Raw genomic sequence first — 15,664 nt, 5'->3', positions numbered from 1 at the left:
GAGTCAAATCACATGTCTATGGCCAAACCTTCATACAACTTTCTTTTTTTTTTTTAACATAAAAGCATGAAGTCAATTAAACTAAACTACTACTACTACAGCACTTTGGAGAAGTCCACAAAATGTTCTCCCCGGGCTTTGGTAGGATGACAAGGTTTCCACTTACAGAAATTATCTGTACCCTAAAGAATCTCATAAGCCTGTCAGTGAAGCAAGGCAGAGACATTTCATTCAGTTACAGGGAGTTTGAAATCAAGTCCTTTAAATCTGAAAGTAACACTTCCTAGCCAGGTACATAAATACTTGGGCTTTGAGTCTATTTGGATTGCTTTTGGAACCACTGGAGTTCTGTGTCCAGAAGCTCTACTGCCCATTGTGAGTGATTGGAACACACTGAAGAGGGCATTCCCATGCAGAAGGTACCTCCACAAGGAGCTGACAGAGTACTCACAATCAATAAATATCTCGGGTACCTAAAAAAGGATGAGCTTTATTGCTCTCATTATCTTTTGTTGGATTGCTTTTAAGTGTGACTGAATTTACATAATACCTCTTTCCAGCTCAAGGTGCAACAGTACAAGCAAGCAAAGAGCTGATTCCAAATACAAATAGAGTAGTAACAAACTTCTTCTGGCATATTAGTGCAAAGATACACACAGTGAAGAACAAAAAAAAGTATTTGGTTTGACACTGCTGACACTGCTGCCCTTCTCTGTAGCATTACTTGCAAAAGATTTGGGGATGTTTTGAGAACATGCTATTTCATTATTTCCAGGTGTGTTATCTAAAAAATCTCCTCATATCAGTGGAGAAAGTAACAGGTAAAATCACTGCAGCGAGCTCACATAAAATTAAAAGTAGGGGTTTACACACCTTTATGCTCCCAAGCTGAAAGCACCAGACACACATGTCCCAAATAATAAAGCAATACATGTATCCTGCACATATAGAAAACAACTCCTAAAATTACTATGAATGTCTGCCCACCATCAGTCTTTCTTCAGGATATGGAAAATATTTCAGTCATCATTTCTGTCTGCAAATATAAGAAGTATGCCATTTTAAAAAGAAAGCACAATACGGTCATAATCTTCAACTGGAAAACGCCCTCCTTTACATGGCATTCAGATAGTTCAAAAGACAGAATACATCCATGAAACTACATAGAAAGAAAACCATCTTCTAACTTATATGAGGAATATCAGCCAAAACTTCCTGCATCGTTTTTTAAGTTGTACCAGTTACAAAAGGAGAGATGCTGTATTTCAGTAGAGCTAAAGAAGACATGTTCTTTGCTGTAGTAACATTTACTACAGAAATATTTTTATTTGCCACAGCATCACCCTCTATTGCACAAGTAGCTATCTAGTAAGACAGAAGTACTTGCCTTTCTCACCACTGCTAGTTTGTCTCAGAGGTTTTTCAAAGATTTCTGCTCATAAAATGTTTGTCAAAATGCACTCACACATAGCACAAGGCAAAGAGGAGATGAGAGACAGATGCTTCTGCATGGTAGTGGGCGGGATGGGAGAGAAGCTGGGGAAGCAGTTTGCATCCAACCCATTACAGCTATTTTCCTTTTAACCATCTAACAGCAAGTCACAAATACACCCTAAACACATCAAATCCTCTGAACTTAGGAAATGATGCATTATTGAAGTCACAGCAGGGAGGCCAACTCAGTTTAGAGGACATAAAAGACTAGCACTAGAACAACCTTTTTCATCACAAGGTTATGGATTAAAAACAGAGGCAATGTTTTAATGTAGTGAGAAGATGCACAGTCAGAGAAAAAGCAAGGTAAAATGCATCATGTGTACTTCTTTCCAGAAAAAATTCCTTCCTAGAAAAATTCCTCTCAGACAGATTTTCCACCTCAAAACCAGCACTACAGTCTCATGGTTCCCTGCTCCAGCATGTAACCTTTCTTCCACGTACATTTTCCTCAGCTAATTGAGTGTACATCTCTTGGAATAAACTGGGTGTCTGAGATCTGAAACTCACTTGTATCTCCTATAGATTCTACTGCATCATTTACTACTGCAAAACTGCAGCTGCAGTGAAGTTGGAAAGTAAAGAAATTTTCATTTTTTTTTTCTTCTGCTTTAGATTGCTTATCTTAATATAGGCCTTACCTGTTGCAGCATGTGTCAAAAGTACACAAGTTGCAAGTTTTACCAACCTATATTCACATATACCAACTACACAAAACACATACTGCAAGTACAGTGCATGTGTATCTCACTAAAGTTCCAATATATCAAAGCTCAAAATGGAAGACATTTCTATATAGTACCACCATGGAACAGAGCTAAGTGAGCAGAAAGTCCTTATCTAGCTTGATCTAAGCTATTGAAAGTGAAATCAGAGGTGAAATGTATACAGCAAGGATGACTAAACCCATAAGTGGTCCAAAATTATTTGGTTTATTACATGAATTCAAGAGACTACAATCATTGTGAACAGGCTATTATCAAATCTCTTCATTGACAAAGCTTTCTGTCCAAGAAAACAAATAAAAGCAAGTGCATAAATCACAGGGATATGCGGCTTAAGGCCATTATCCCAGAGGACTGCAGACTGGTTTTTGCATTGTCCCTCTTTGCTTTTAGTACCTCCATCTCTGTTTTCATATTGTAGCTGTTACTACCACTGCTATCTGAAGGCTAGAGTCCCCTATAGTTATGAATGGCAGACAGAAAAACCCTCTCACAGGTTAGGATAAAGTCTAGGGTAAGATTTAAAGGAATACCCAGTAAACTTGATTTAGTAGTGTGCTTTTAATGAGCTCTGCCTGTCTTGTCCAACTGTGTATGCTTCAATTACAGAGCACCATGCTCAGCACCCCAGACTGTGGTTGCCAGGCACCACCAAAGACCCACAGCTCTTGTGCTCACCATGGTGCAAACATCTAATGAAGAAACTATGCTTGTTTAAAAGATGCTCACAAAATCCAAGGGTAAGGAAAACAAGTGGCTAAACCAGGGAAATATGTGTCTGTAGATTAAACAGGCAAGTACAGCAATCAGCAGTGACCACACATTTGGGGATGCAACAAGGGAGTAATCACCTCTCAAACAAGACCACCACTGTCATTGACAATATTTAGAATATTCATTATACACTGCAGTGGGTAAACTTCTCACAGTCCGAGTCAAAATGAAGACTTAAGAAAATATGCTGGAATTACATAGCACACAAATTCAGATTTTAACCTGGAACTCCAGATGCAATGAGAAATCGATGTTCTGTGCAACCCTAAGCAGACAATTACAAGATTTTACCAAGTAGCCTACAAACCTTATACACCTCACCCCCTTAAAATTACAGACATCACTACAGACACATACACTTCTCAATTTTTAAGAATACTTTTCAGAATACATAAATAAAAACATCCCAAACACCATCAACCTCTTTTTTTAATTTTTCCCCAGTAAGAAAGCGCAAACTGTTGGTCTCAAGACAAGCCCTCTTTCCTACAGATACATACACACATGTGATCCAAAATGTGGATCAAAAACTAATCAGTAAAACATGAAGCAGTATAGTGAAAGTTGGGGTCCAAAAACTAGAATCAAAATCAGAAGTGAGAGTGGCAGTGAGGAGGTGAAAAAGAAATACAAGCATGCTGTTCTAATCTACCAATACGAGAAAACCTGAATACTATTTACAAAACCAGAATGTTCTTCTTCCTGACTACTAAGCCACTATTCCTGTAATGATGAGGAAGAAAGAAATTGGTTGGAAATCTTCAGTCCTAAATTCCTACTTCAAAATTAAGGTACTTTTCAGCAAGGCAGTTCCTGACTAAAGTAAAAACCTTAGCAAAGCTGAGCAGTAATTAAGAAATTTCATTTACAACTCAATTTCACATTTGTACAGGAGGCAATATGCTTCTTACGACATGAAATTTCCCATAAAACACACGGAGATATAACACCATCTAAGCCTTGCATTTGTCCTGTGAAATATTCTATCACTTTTTCTGGTAAATAAATATGCACTCTGTCCTGGTTTCAGCCAGGACAGGGTTAATTTTTGCAACAGCCAGGAGGGGCATGACAGACTGGAGGTTGCTCTGTACCACCTCAGGTCATTTTCTGGGGATGGAGGAAAAGGGTCCTTCCCAGGGTACCACAGCATGGCAGAGGGAACAGTTGGGTACCTCCACCTCTTCCCTGGACACTCCATCATTAGGATTGCTACTGTTCATTTCCCTAGTTCATTGCTGTTTCCAATAAATCGTTCATATCTCAACCTTTATCTTTTGTGCCTCCAGTTGTCCTCCCCAGCCCAGCAGATGGGGAAAGGAAAAGGCAAAGTGAGCAAGCAGCATGTGATTTGGGGTGTTTCAATGAGAACACTTCATTGGGGAATACCATTTCTAAACCAAGACACACTTGAATAAAGACAACTACTGAAGGCAAAATTTAACTCAAAGAGAGCAGTTCTTGCAACTTTTGAGGACCATGTATTCAAGTCCTGCTCCAAAATTTAAATTGACAGACATAATGCTGTTACATTTCTACACAGCTGAAGCAAGAAGCCTCAATGGCTTTGCAATACACCTAATAAAATTTTCTAAGTTGTATTTACAGAAATTAGACCTGTATCAGTTTACATTTTGTTTAAAATCAGTCATTTCAGTTTGTCAACTCCTGAATGTTTCAGATGCACATGCAGATAAAAATAACACAGATGAGTCTGCATTTCCTAGCCAATTGAGAACAACTTGAAAATTGCCTACAGATCACCATTTAGTCTAAATAATTTCATAGGAATTAGTGACCTTACAGATGAGAATTTTGACTATGTAACACTCCATACTTATCTTCACCTCAAAGGAAGATATTCCTAAAAGACCCAGAGTATGCACTAATTTTCAGTTTTATATATAAATATAAACATGGGACATGCAGTTAGACATGTCAGCATTCTAATTCAATTTCTGTAGAACTTCTTCCCCCCATATGTAGTTTCACAATGGCAACAAATTTTACAGTACCTATTCCAAGTCTGGTTAGAGAATCTCTGCTTTATTTGAATATTCAGGTTTTTTTAAGAAATAAATACCCATGAAACCAAAAGTTCAGTCTACCTGTTAGCTATAGACATGCAGGGAGAGAAAAGAAAAAGCCCTACCAAGCAAAACAGCACCTTGGACATCCAGTGATGCTTAAAGAGATTAATTTAATGCATCAAGCACAGCCCATTCTGCATTCTGATATAACAATCTCAGACATACTCCTATGGCAGCCCTTAGCAAAGCAGCTTCTGCAATACAGATCTTTGCCTGCATCAAAAAGATACTCCTGAGCCACAGTGTTAGAGCAAAAACTCCTTTCCATAAGGCCAAAATTCTTAGAATCACTGCATCCCCTCCAGTTTTCACACAAAGTATAAGCCATGACAAGAACACCTCGAAGGAAAATTAGTTTTAAATTAAAGCAAGAATACTTAGCACCTTTCTTGTGCATTTCAGCTTTCGAAAACACTTTGCAAATATTAACATGCCAAGATACAAAAGCACCGTTGTTTCAGTCAAAGGCAGCAAGAAGAGAGGATGCAGAAGTTGGTAGCAAAATGGATGGATGGATGGATGGCTGCTATTTTAATTTTGTAAACTGTGGTTTCATTTCCAGCATAGTAAAACACTGAAACACGTTCTGCAGTACTAGAACAAAGATGTACTATATTACTGAATATTGAGAGATTCTGGCAGACCTGGTTTAATTTCAATTCTAATACCTTTTCCACTGAAATTCCTGTTGCTTTTCTCAAATTAAACCTGCAACACCTTTTTTTATTCTATACCACCATGAAAAAAGCTTTTACAATCTTATTAAGAACAGTGTTTTTCCTCTGCAGTTCCCATTACTGCCTTTCCAAAGGCACACCTGCCCAGTAGAGCCAAGATGATAGATACAAAGATGTAATTTGTTAAAGTTTGCTCAGTGCATGCTCTGAATTCCATTTTCTTTTTCTAGGGTGCTGCGTAGCTCTTTAGCCTCCTCTAATAGGAAAGACTTATGCAAAAAAGATCAATCACAAAGCATCATCTGCCACATTCATATTAATGTGGGGTGTCAAACACTACTAATGTAGATCACTGTTGGGATCCTTTCAGAGAACTCTATGCCATCCCAAAGCATCATTGCATGCATGCCAGTATTCCCACACAGAAAACACTGGGAGCTGATGGACAGCGAGTTAATCCCAAACACCAGGACTCTGACAGGTTCTCATCTGCATTGGTTAGTGCCTGACTCCACAATCAGCAGCACTGATTTGAGGGAGACAAATCACAGAAAAAGTAAGGCAAGAATGGCCAAGTTTTTCACTTCAGTATTTAATGTCCAGCTCATTAAGAGCCCATCCTGAAGCCCTGTGAACCTGGCAGAAACATTCCCACTCAGGTTTTGAGGAGGGCTTTGAAAAATTAGGAGCTTGAACTTGATATTGAGAAAGCAACAGAAGCTAGCTAGGAGCAAGAGGCACAGGTTTCACGTCCTCCCACTGCTCAGCCTAGTTCAGCAGGCTTGATTACTAGTGGGGAATTTGCACTGGGTTACCTCAGTCAACTCAGATGAAAGGTCCAGTCAGCAGAAAAAGCATGGAGGTTGGCTCCAGGTTAGCATTTGCCAGGACTATCTAACTGAAAACATCTCCTTGGGTAGAAGTAATGAGGATTTGAAAATGGATCTGAGAAAATCAGAACAATTACAGCCATTTCTCACTAGAAAGATGGAAATCAATATTACAAACAGATCCTGAAAAAGCTTGTGTCTTAATAGTGTTATCTCTGACCTGCTGCAAAACCAGCGCTCAATCCACTAAAACTCCACCAGAAATTCCACTTTGTTCTGATTAATCAAAGACACCAAGTCCTAAAAATTATCTCAGTACCTGACTCAAAAGAGACCAAATGGAACAAGTTTGTGGTGATCAGTGTAGTTGTATCACAAACTCAGAGATGCATGGCGAATATAGGTAAAGACACAAAAAATACAAGGAGACTTACATTTCTTTCTATCTGTGATGAATGACTCAGTTCCTGCCATGTTAGATGCATTTCATCTTCATAAATTACCATCACATGGCAGGTGCAGTAGGATCTGTCTCGATCCTGCTAAAGGTTTTTTGTTTAGATAGTACAAAAATGGTATTAAATACTACTGTAATATTTTATTTTAGCACTTTCAAATCAAATATAAAAATATACTTAAAATACCATATCAATGTAAAAAAATGCAATGTAACAGAAAAAAATCAGTTGTGTCATAGAACTAAAGTGATTATTTTCAGAATCATCCCATGTTGCTGCTTTCAGTAGATCTCAACACAGGAATACAGACTATTTTTTCCAAAGGCATTTTAACAAACTAAGCCATCAACAAATAAGCATGCATTACTTAAACAACAATTACTGAGATTAAAAGTACAGTCCAAGAAATTTGAAGAAGGGGAAAGTACAAACTACTAGTTTTCAAACACTTCAGCATACTCTTCTGTATTTTCTAAGCACTTTTGGGCAGGAGTGCTTTCTTGTGTTGGGAATTTCTGACACCCCAGCTACGCTGGTTGATGGTGTGAAGAGTGACTGCTGATTGATGTCACTTGGCTAGCAGGAGCTGCCACACTAGTCACAGTTATACTGGCAAAAACAGTGCTTTTGGCTGAATTGCTTCCCTCCGCTGTGGAATTTATTTTTTGCATGAATAAACATCAATATCGTAAACACAAGGAATTCAAGATTTATGTGCAGTTTCATGGTTATAATCTGCTGGTATGAATGGAGACACGTTGCAACAGCTTGCATGAATAGAGTGCTGCAAAGGAGGGATACAAGCTCATTGGGAAGGGCATGTCAGAAGGACCTGGAGGTGGACACACCTCTCATGAGAGAGGCATCAGAATGCATGGAGCTTACTCTGGGCATGGATGATGAGCTGAGTGAGAGCTTACAGGCATGGATTAGGGAGCAGACCAGTATGGGTGACACTGTAGTGAGTGAGCATCTGCTACAGGGTACCTGGCCAGGAAATCAAGTGCATAAGGCCCTCTACAGACAGGGAGCAGCAACCTCACAATCACAGGCCCTGTCCTCATGGGGGAGGACTTAAACCACTCTGGTATCTGCAAGAAGGATAACACATCCAGGGACAAGCATCTAGAGCATTCCTGGAGACCACTGACAGATTGATGACCCAACTGATGATAGAGGAGCCAACAAGGAGACATTCTGTGCTGAACCTCACACTTACTAAAAAGGAAGGGCTCCTCAGAGACATGAAGGTCACAGGCAGCCTTAAGCTGCAGTGACCCTGGTGGCATTCACAACACCAACAGGAGGGAGAAGGGCAAAAAACCAAGACCACAGTTAAGACATTCAGGATTGCAGACTTTGGTCTCTCTGGGGACCTGCTCAAAAATACCCATGGAATAGGGCCCTGGAAGGAAAGAGGGGTCAGAGAATGCTGCTTGATACTCAAGGATCCAAACTCAAGAAACATTCATCCCAAAGAGCAGGGAGTCACACAAAAATGCCAGGAGGCCTATACAGATGAAAAAGGGGATCATGGCAAAACTCAAACACAAAAAGAAAGCATACAAAATGAGGAAGCAGGAAGAGGCAGACTGGAAGGAGTAGAGAGACACTGTCTGAGCATGCAGAAATGCAGTCAGGAAAGCCAGAGACCACCTGGAACTAAAACTAGTGAGGAATGTCAAGAGTAAGTATCTGAAGGAAGGGCATAAACATGGTAGAGCCAGATCCTTCTCAGTGATCCTGTTCAGTGACAGCAAAAGAAGCAACACACACAAAATAAAACACAGGAGGTGAGCCCCTCTGAACATCAGGAAACACTTTTTTACTGTGATAGTGACTGAGCCCTGGCACAGGTTGCCCAGAGAGATTATGGAGTCTTGATCCTTGAAGATACTCAAAAGTATCAGGATTTCGTCCTAGGCAACTGGCTCTAGGTGGCCCTGCTTGAGCAAGAGTGATGGAACAGATGGTCTCCAGCAGTGCCTTCCAACCTCAACCATAACCTGACTCTCTCAAGCACTGCTGTTATAGAAAACTTGCAGCCACAAACCAGTGTTTAGCTGCTGGTTTAGACCAGCCTTCCTGATCATAGAGTATCCTTCAGGTACACTCAGTGTACTTGTGCTTCACTTGAGCCCTCTCTCAACAAGAGCCTCCAGGCTTTTTAATAAAATGAATACACACTGCCTTCCGTGTAACGTTCACAATTCCACTAATTCAACCAGAATGTCAAGATCTTTTCTCAGATCACATTATTTTCATATATAACAACTTAAAGTATGAAGTAAAGGACAAAAGGAAAATAAAAAATCTTAACAGAAACAAAACTTGGGCCTTTCTTAATATATCAGTGTCCAATAGTGGGACAGATGAAACTGAGGAACAAAACTCAAACACATTGAATAAAATATGCTGTAAAATTAATTATTTCAAAAATTTATTGATACTAACTTCAGATCCAGAAATCTTTACTGCTGATGCGTAATACAGCATTTTTTAAACTGAGAACAGAGATGGAAGAAATTCTCACTGTGAAAAATTTGAAGAGCTTTGGGATGTCTGAAAAAATTGTTCTCTATCAAATTTTCAGACACCTGACAAACATGGATTTACCTCAATGCTGTTTCTCTCATTCTCTCCACCCCTGCACCCTTAACAAACTTGCCCAGCAACGTGGCACTAGCTTTCTGTTCAGAAAAATGCTGTGTCTGCCCCTGCTCATGGGTCAATTATAAAATGATGCAATCAATAAAACTGCCATATTTTTAATCCAGTTGACATATGTCAATAATTCAGTGGAAACTCTGGCTTCCTTACTGTTCATTTATGGCAGCTTTTCTTCTAAATGGCAGTGGCCTTATCCAGTCACACTTTCTAGGTTGTTAGCACCACCCGACCATAGACAAACTCCATATATTTAAAGAACAATAACCTACAACTTTTAAATACCAATACGTATTATTTTACTCCTTTAAGCATTTTCCTATTTCCTTCTTTAAGTGTTGTATTTTCCATTTCTTTTCTTCTCCTGGTCCCAGCACTGCCTCTATATCAACAAAGAGTATTTGTAAATTTCACTTGGATCCATTTATTTTGTCTGTTTTCCATTTGTCAATTAACTTTTGCTTGTTTGTTCTAAGATGCACATAAATTCAGAATATTTACACAATATAATTATTGTATGCCAAGTATCATTAGGGATTTAGTTTCATCATCTAAGGCAGAACTATATTAAGCAGTAGCTCTTGCCAAAGACAAGAACTATTCACATAGTTCACATGTTTAAGGCACAGGACAGTGACCCTTTCAGGAGACCAGAGTTCTGCTCTTTGCTTTTCTGATTAACTACTTAGGCAACTTTGCTCAAATCACTTCACCCGCAGTGCATCATTTTGTTGTCAAAGAATGGGTTTATCTTTCCCACTGTCATTTTCCTCACTCTAAGCAGCTCAGTAAAGCATTCAGGAACCTACTGATTTATTTCCACAACACGTCTAAGACTAGGAAATTGGCAAAGTTATTCTGCATATGAAAAATACAGTCATCAGCTTCCATTCCTTACATACTAGTGGCACAATATTACTATTTTTGCTCATCTTAATAAAGAAAAAATGTTAGGAACATATTTCTTCTCAACCCATTCACCAACTGTGCACAGTTAATTCACATTGCAACAGTAATATAAATCAAGATCTAAGCTTACTAAATGACACCTCACATGCTTTTAGTATATGATGCAGTTGGATATAGCTCAGGTGCCAGGTTAGGAGTAGTGGCAATTGGCAGTATGAATAAGTTGAGATTTTAAGACCAACTTCCCCAGCACAGCACACAAAAGCAAGGGGCAAAACTATGGATAGCAACAGTGGAGATGTAAACCCCAAAACTGATAACCATATTGCAAGGCATTACTATGCATAGCTTTCCACTCTCCAAACCAGCTGGAAAGCATCCTGATTTTGGCCGTGCAGGAATCATTCCCAAAACAAAGCCTTCATGTGGAAAGGAGGTGTTCCAACAATGAAGGATTTACATGGCTAACCTGACCGGTGTAAGACTGAATGACCCCAGAAGTTTGCTAGAAGCTACTATTTTGATCTAGCAGCCTTTAAGCTGCAGTAGCATTATAGTGGGAACAAGGGAAAAGGCAGGCAGACTGTTTGGAAGGAAAGGTAGGAATTTAAGCCACTGTGGATATACTCCCATCTTCATACCTGAGGTCTGAGAGCAACTATGGAAGGATGAGAATTTATTCCCATATACATTGCTTCTTTCTCAAAGTACCTGCTCATCACCAAATGGTTTGGCTTAGCCACTAGCACATCCTATAGTCCAATACACTCACTATCAGTACTGATTTTTTTCCCCTTCTTTCTTCATTTGTAGCACCCCCATTTTGACGACACAAATCTCAAGGAGGAAGACATCGACAACTAAAAGCTTCTGCCATTTCTTAAACTGATCATTTTTGCTTAGTGGAAGTTAATGCCAACATGCAGCTCTTCCAGTACTAAAAATTGCTCACGACATCATCACCTACTGATTTCTACTACTTGGAATAGTCACTGAAGAGGAACAGATTTCTCATAAATACAGTTGATATTTAAGAGTTCTGGAAGACAAAGATCAAGGACAGAAGTTCTAACATATTCCAATCTTAGCAACATAAACATATCCACCTTTACAGGAGCCTCATTCTTCAATGCTCCAATTGTCTACTTTGATAAAACAGCATCTAATTGTATGGTATGCTCAATATGGAAGAATCCAAAAATACAGACAATTGCACCCTTTCAAAGCACTAGGAACCACGTTTATCTCATTTAAGAATTCCCAAGCATGCCAGCTAATATTTTATCTTTGAGAATTTGTCTTGCAGGAATGACAACCTACAGGTTTAAATCTGAGTCACATTCTGGAACCAGTCTTAGGACTGAAAAATGATGAGACTACAAAAATACAGAATTTAACTACTGCTTGAAGAGCCTCAAGGTGAGTTGTCAGTTCATTATATTAAAAAATACCAGGAAGCCTCATACATCCCTTCTGTTAACAAAACAATGAAAGTTAATAATATTAAGACCAACATCATCTAAAGAACATACATTTGGGTATTTAATAATGTTAAAATTATGGAGCTTCATTTCTTATTTCTACCTAGTGGCATATACCTTTCTAGAACCTTCGACAAGAAAAATATTGAATTAAGCAGATTCATACAGTGAAGTCTAGTAATTTTTAAATATAAAATCCCATTTGCAGTACTGATTAGAAGCAGCATTAACTGAAGACAGAAGGGAAAACAATCACGAAGAGAATTTACTATTGAGGTTCAGGGGCACAGCAGGGAAATCAGAAAGAGGGAGACAATGAAATCTCACCAGAAGAAGATGGATTGAGACATCTAAGTATCCACTGAAAACATCACCTCATTTGACTAGTTCTCAATTCTTCTTGCTCACCCCACTCCACCATTCAGTGACACCTGACATTCCACAATGAGAAATACTCAGTTTTCCAAGCTGACAACTTAAAATCAATCCCAAGTGCATCTAGAAATTGCAAGCAGTTTCCTATTTCAGTAAATAAATAAAACTCTACAACTCCTTCCCTTCATTTCTCTCCTCTTTCTCTTGTGTCCTGCTAAAACAAAACCCTTCATTCTTCTTTGCATTTAAATGAAGATTCCTCAGTAACAATTTCTAGTTTTCTCCCAGTCTTAAGTCTTAGGTGCCAAATGCCTACAGCAGATAAAATCTAAAAGCGAATGGTAGTAGTGAAATGTTGACATTCTGTATGCTAATATTTCATTCTGGGATAAACTGTAGAGAAGCTATTGAGAGATGCAACTCAACAACTTAACTTCCCTGGTAGTTTTAAGCAGCAGAACATTTCTTGTGAAGGAAGCAGAGGGTTGCTTAATTTTTAAATTTTTTTTTTCTTCTTAAGACATTTTCTTGTAACTCTCAATGCAGGTGAGTGAAAGCAGGTTGACACTGCCATGGGTGGTGTCCTTACTTAAGAAGGCTCTGGTTCTGGTGTTGGCCAAACTGCAAGTAGCAGTGGTAAACAACAGCAGATGAGAAATTGCTACAATTTATCTAATTTTCACAGATTTCTGGAAAAACAGAAAACCAAGCCACTCTTCCTTGATCTGACCCTTAACAAGCTGCCTCTCAGCCAGCACACATAGTCTTGGGCGTCATGTGCAACTATTCCCTAAGGATTAAAAATTGCTATAGACGTGGAGTAACAGAAATGACTCATCAATACCCAAAAATGCCGGAGAGAAGAGTAGAGTGGCAATAGCACCTATCTTCTAGCATTCAATAGTCAAGCAACCAGAGCCATGAGCACAGGGAACTACAGCCTTAAAAAACAATATGTTTCTTTTTATTTTTCTCAGGCATACCTACCTTAAGTGGGGATTAGAGACGAAGGCTGCACTCTGCCTGTATCTGCTGAGATTTCCAGCTTCCTCCACCGCCAGGGTAACATGATCAGATCTGACTTTTTGCTACAGTACAGGCTCGACATTGCCGGGGCTCTTTTTGATAATTTTAAGTGTAGCTTCTACCCAGTTAACCCTGCTGTTGTGGAAATAGCAGCTACAGCCAAGAAAGAAGGTGATGTGCACACAACTATAAACATTATCAGACCTGGTCAGATCTGCAAATCAGAATGAGTAATGGAACTATTTTACACAGTTTGCTTCCAATTCTGACACAGATGGCACTTAAACAAGGATTCCAGCCTTGGCAGATTTCTTCAAAGTCAGCGCCAAGGCCAGGATAATCCTTTCTAGCAATTTTCTCCTTGATTTTTGAGCTACCAACTTCCAAATAAAATAGAATTTCTTATCTGCTGCTCCCTTTCTACAGCCATGCATTGAACAAGCTCTGACAAATACAAGACCTTCAAATACTGAACCAAGCAACACCAAAAGAGTAATGAATCCCTACAAGGTATAACCCTCATTTCTTAACCTTTATCTTCAGGTGGATGTATCACAAGGAAGAGAAAAATTAGTGATTCAATGAAAAGGAAATAAAAAAAAGGAAAAAGAGAAAATATCTTCCTTGAGGTAGTTCTGACTCTCCAGCTCTTAAATTATGCCAAGTGTGGGATAATGAACAATGACTGTTTTTAAGGCCAGCATTAATCAACAAAGGTTGTTTTTTAAAGTTAGCGCTCACTACCAAAAGGAAGATGAGCCAAACCCGGACAATAGAGCAAAAACAGTGCAATGGACATGTGTGCATATTTACTTGCAATGGACACTATGTACATTTCCCTGCAATGGACATGTGTGTACATTTCCTATCACAAAACTGCTTTTGAGAAAGTTCTTTAGCCACAGCATTAGGCAAATAACCAACAGAGCCAACTCAGAAGAGAATGGAGACACATTTATGAAGAATTACCAACTGTAAATTTGCACTGTTGCACTATGTTCTCTTCTGACACGAATCTTAATGTTATCAGCACAGACATGATACAGGAAAAGAAGATACACCAGAAATCTCATATCCTTAAAACAGACATTTTGTTGATTTATTCTAATAAAGATGATGAAAAGTCTTCAAAGCTGACAAGAGCTCATTAACATAGGCTTTCATACAAGACAGGAAATAAGCATAGACACACATTTTTAAAAAAATTAATTGCTGTTCAGGGTCTAGATAAACACTCCCATCAACATCAATAGGAGTTTGCATGTAGAGAGAGTTTAGCATACAGTGCAGACTTTGTAGTCAGATTATGAATTTTACCAATTATTAGCCCTTATAAACATGAGGCAAAAAAAAAAAAAGCTTGCTTTTGGTTGGCTTTGTGTCTGTGTTTGTTTTTTAAGATTGCTCTTATAAGGCCGCATAAAAAAATTAAAATAATCAGACAAAGGATAAAAGAGGAGAGTATTCCAGTAAGGGTCTATTAACAACTGATTGTTTATCCCAGGTAAAAACAAAAGCCACATTAGAGCAGAAAGTAGTCTCACGAGTTCAAAATCATTGTTTTTAAGAACACTTCAGTTCAGTGAGTTAAGTGCACTTGGGAGATTCCTAATTTTACAGTTTTCTAAAATAATTAATTCAGAAGCAATATACTTTTACTAATATAAAGTCCTACGCACTGAAATTTCAGATCAAGCCTCTGACAGATCTTAATGTTTCCAACAGGCGTGCAGTCATTCATCCCTGCTCTGCACTTTGGCTTTCTGAGGACTGAACTCCGGAATTTTGCAGACTGAGTAACTGGCACAGAGAATTCAAGAAATAAGTAATACTATTTTCAGTGCTCCTTTATAGAAAACCAGTGCATATTTCTCCAGACCTGAGAAAACTTACAATCTTCTCACATCATCCAAACAACAAAAAAAATAAGTTGCCATGTATATTTCAGACATTAAAAAAAAAAAGTATCTTGCTCCATACTGCCAGTCAAATACCTCGAGCTATGCTTTACCTATCAGCACCTGAGAAGAGGGTATATACTTCAAACAAAAAAGATGCCACACACAACATAACCAAAAAATCATGAGAATTAAACATCAACAGGATGGAAAAGAGGCACCAGCTACTACTGCAGGCAATTAAAAGACAAAAAAAAAAT

At 38.6% G+C, this 15,664-nt stretch overlaps 1 protein-coding gene across 3 annotated transcripts in view; it reads right to left on the bottom strand.

The window, feature by feature from the left end:
- LARGE1 (LARGE xylosyl- and glucuronyltransferase 1) overlaps positions 1-15,664 on the bottom strand; it is a 269,824-nt gene that overhangs the window by 251,709 nt on the left and 2,451 nt on the right. The gene's annotated exons all lie outside the window — the stretch shown is intronic.

The sequence above is a fragment of the Fringilla coelebs genome (genome assembly GCF_963513975.1).
Source record: "Fringilla coelebs genome assembly, chromosome: 5".
Taxonomy (NCBI): Eukaryota; Metazoa; Chordata; class Aves; order Passeriformes; family Fringillidae; genus Fringilla; species Fringilla coelebs.
This window is presented reverse-complemented; position numbering and strand designations above follow the sequence as displayed.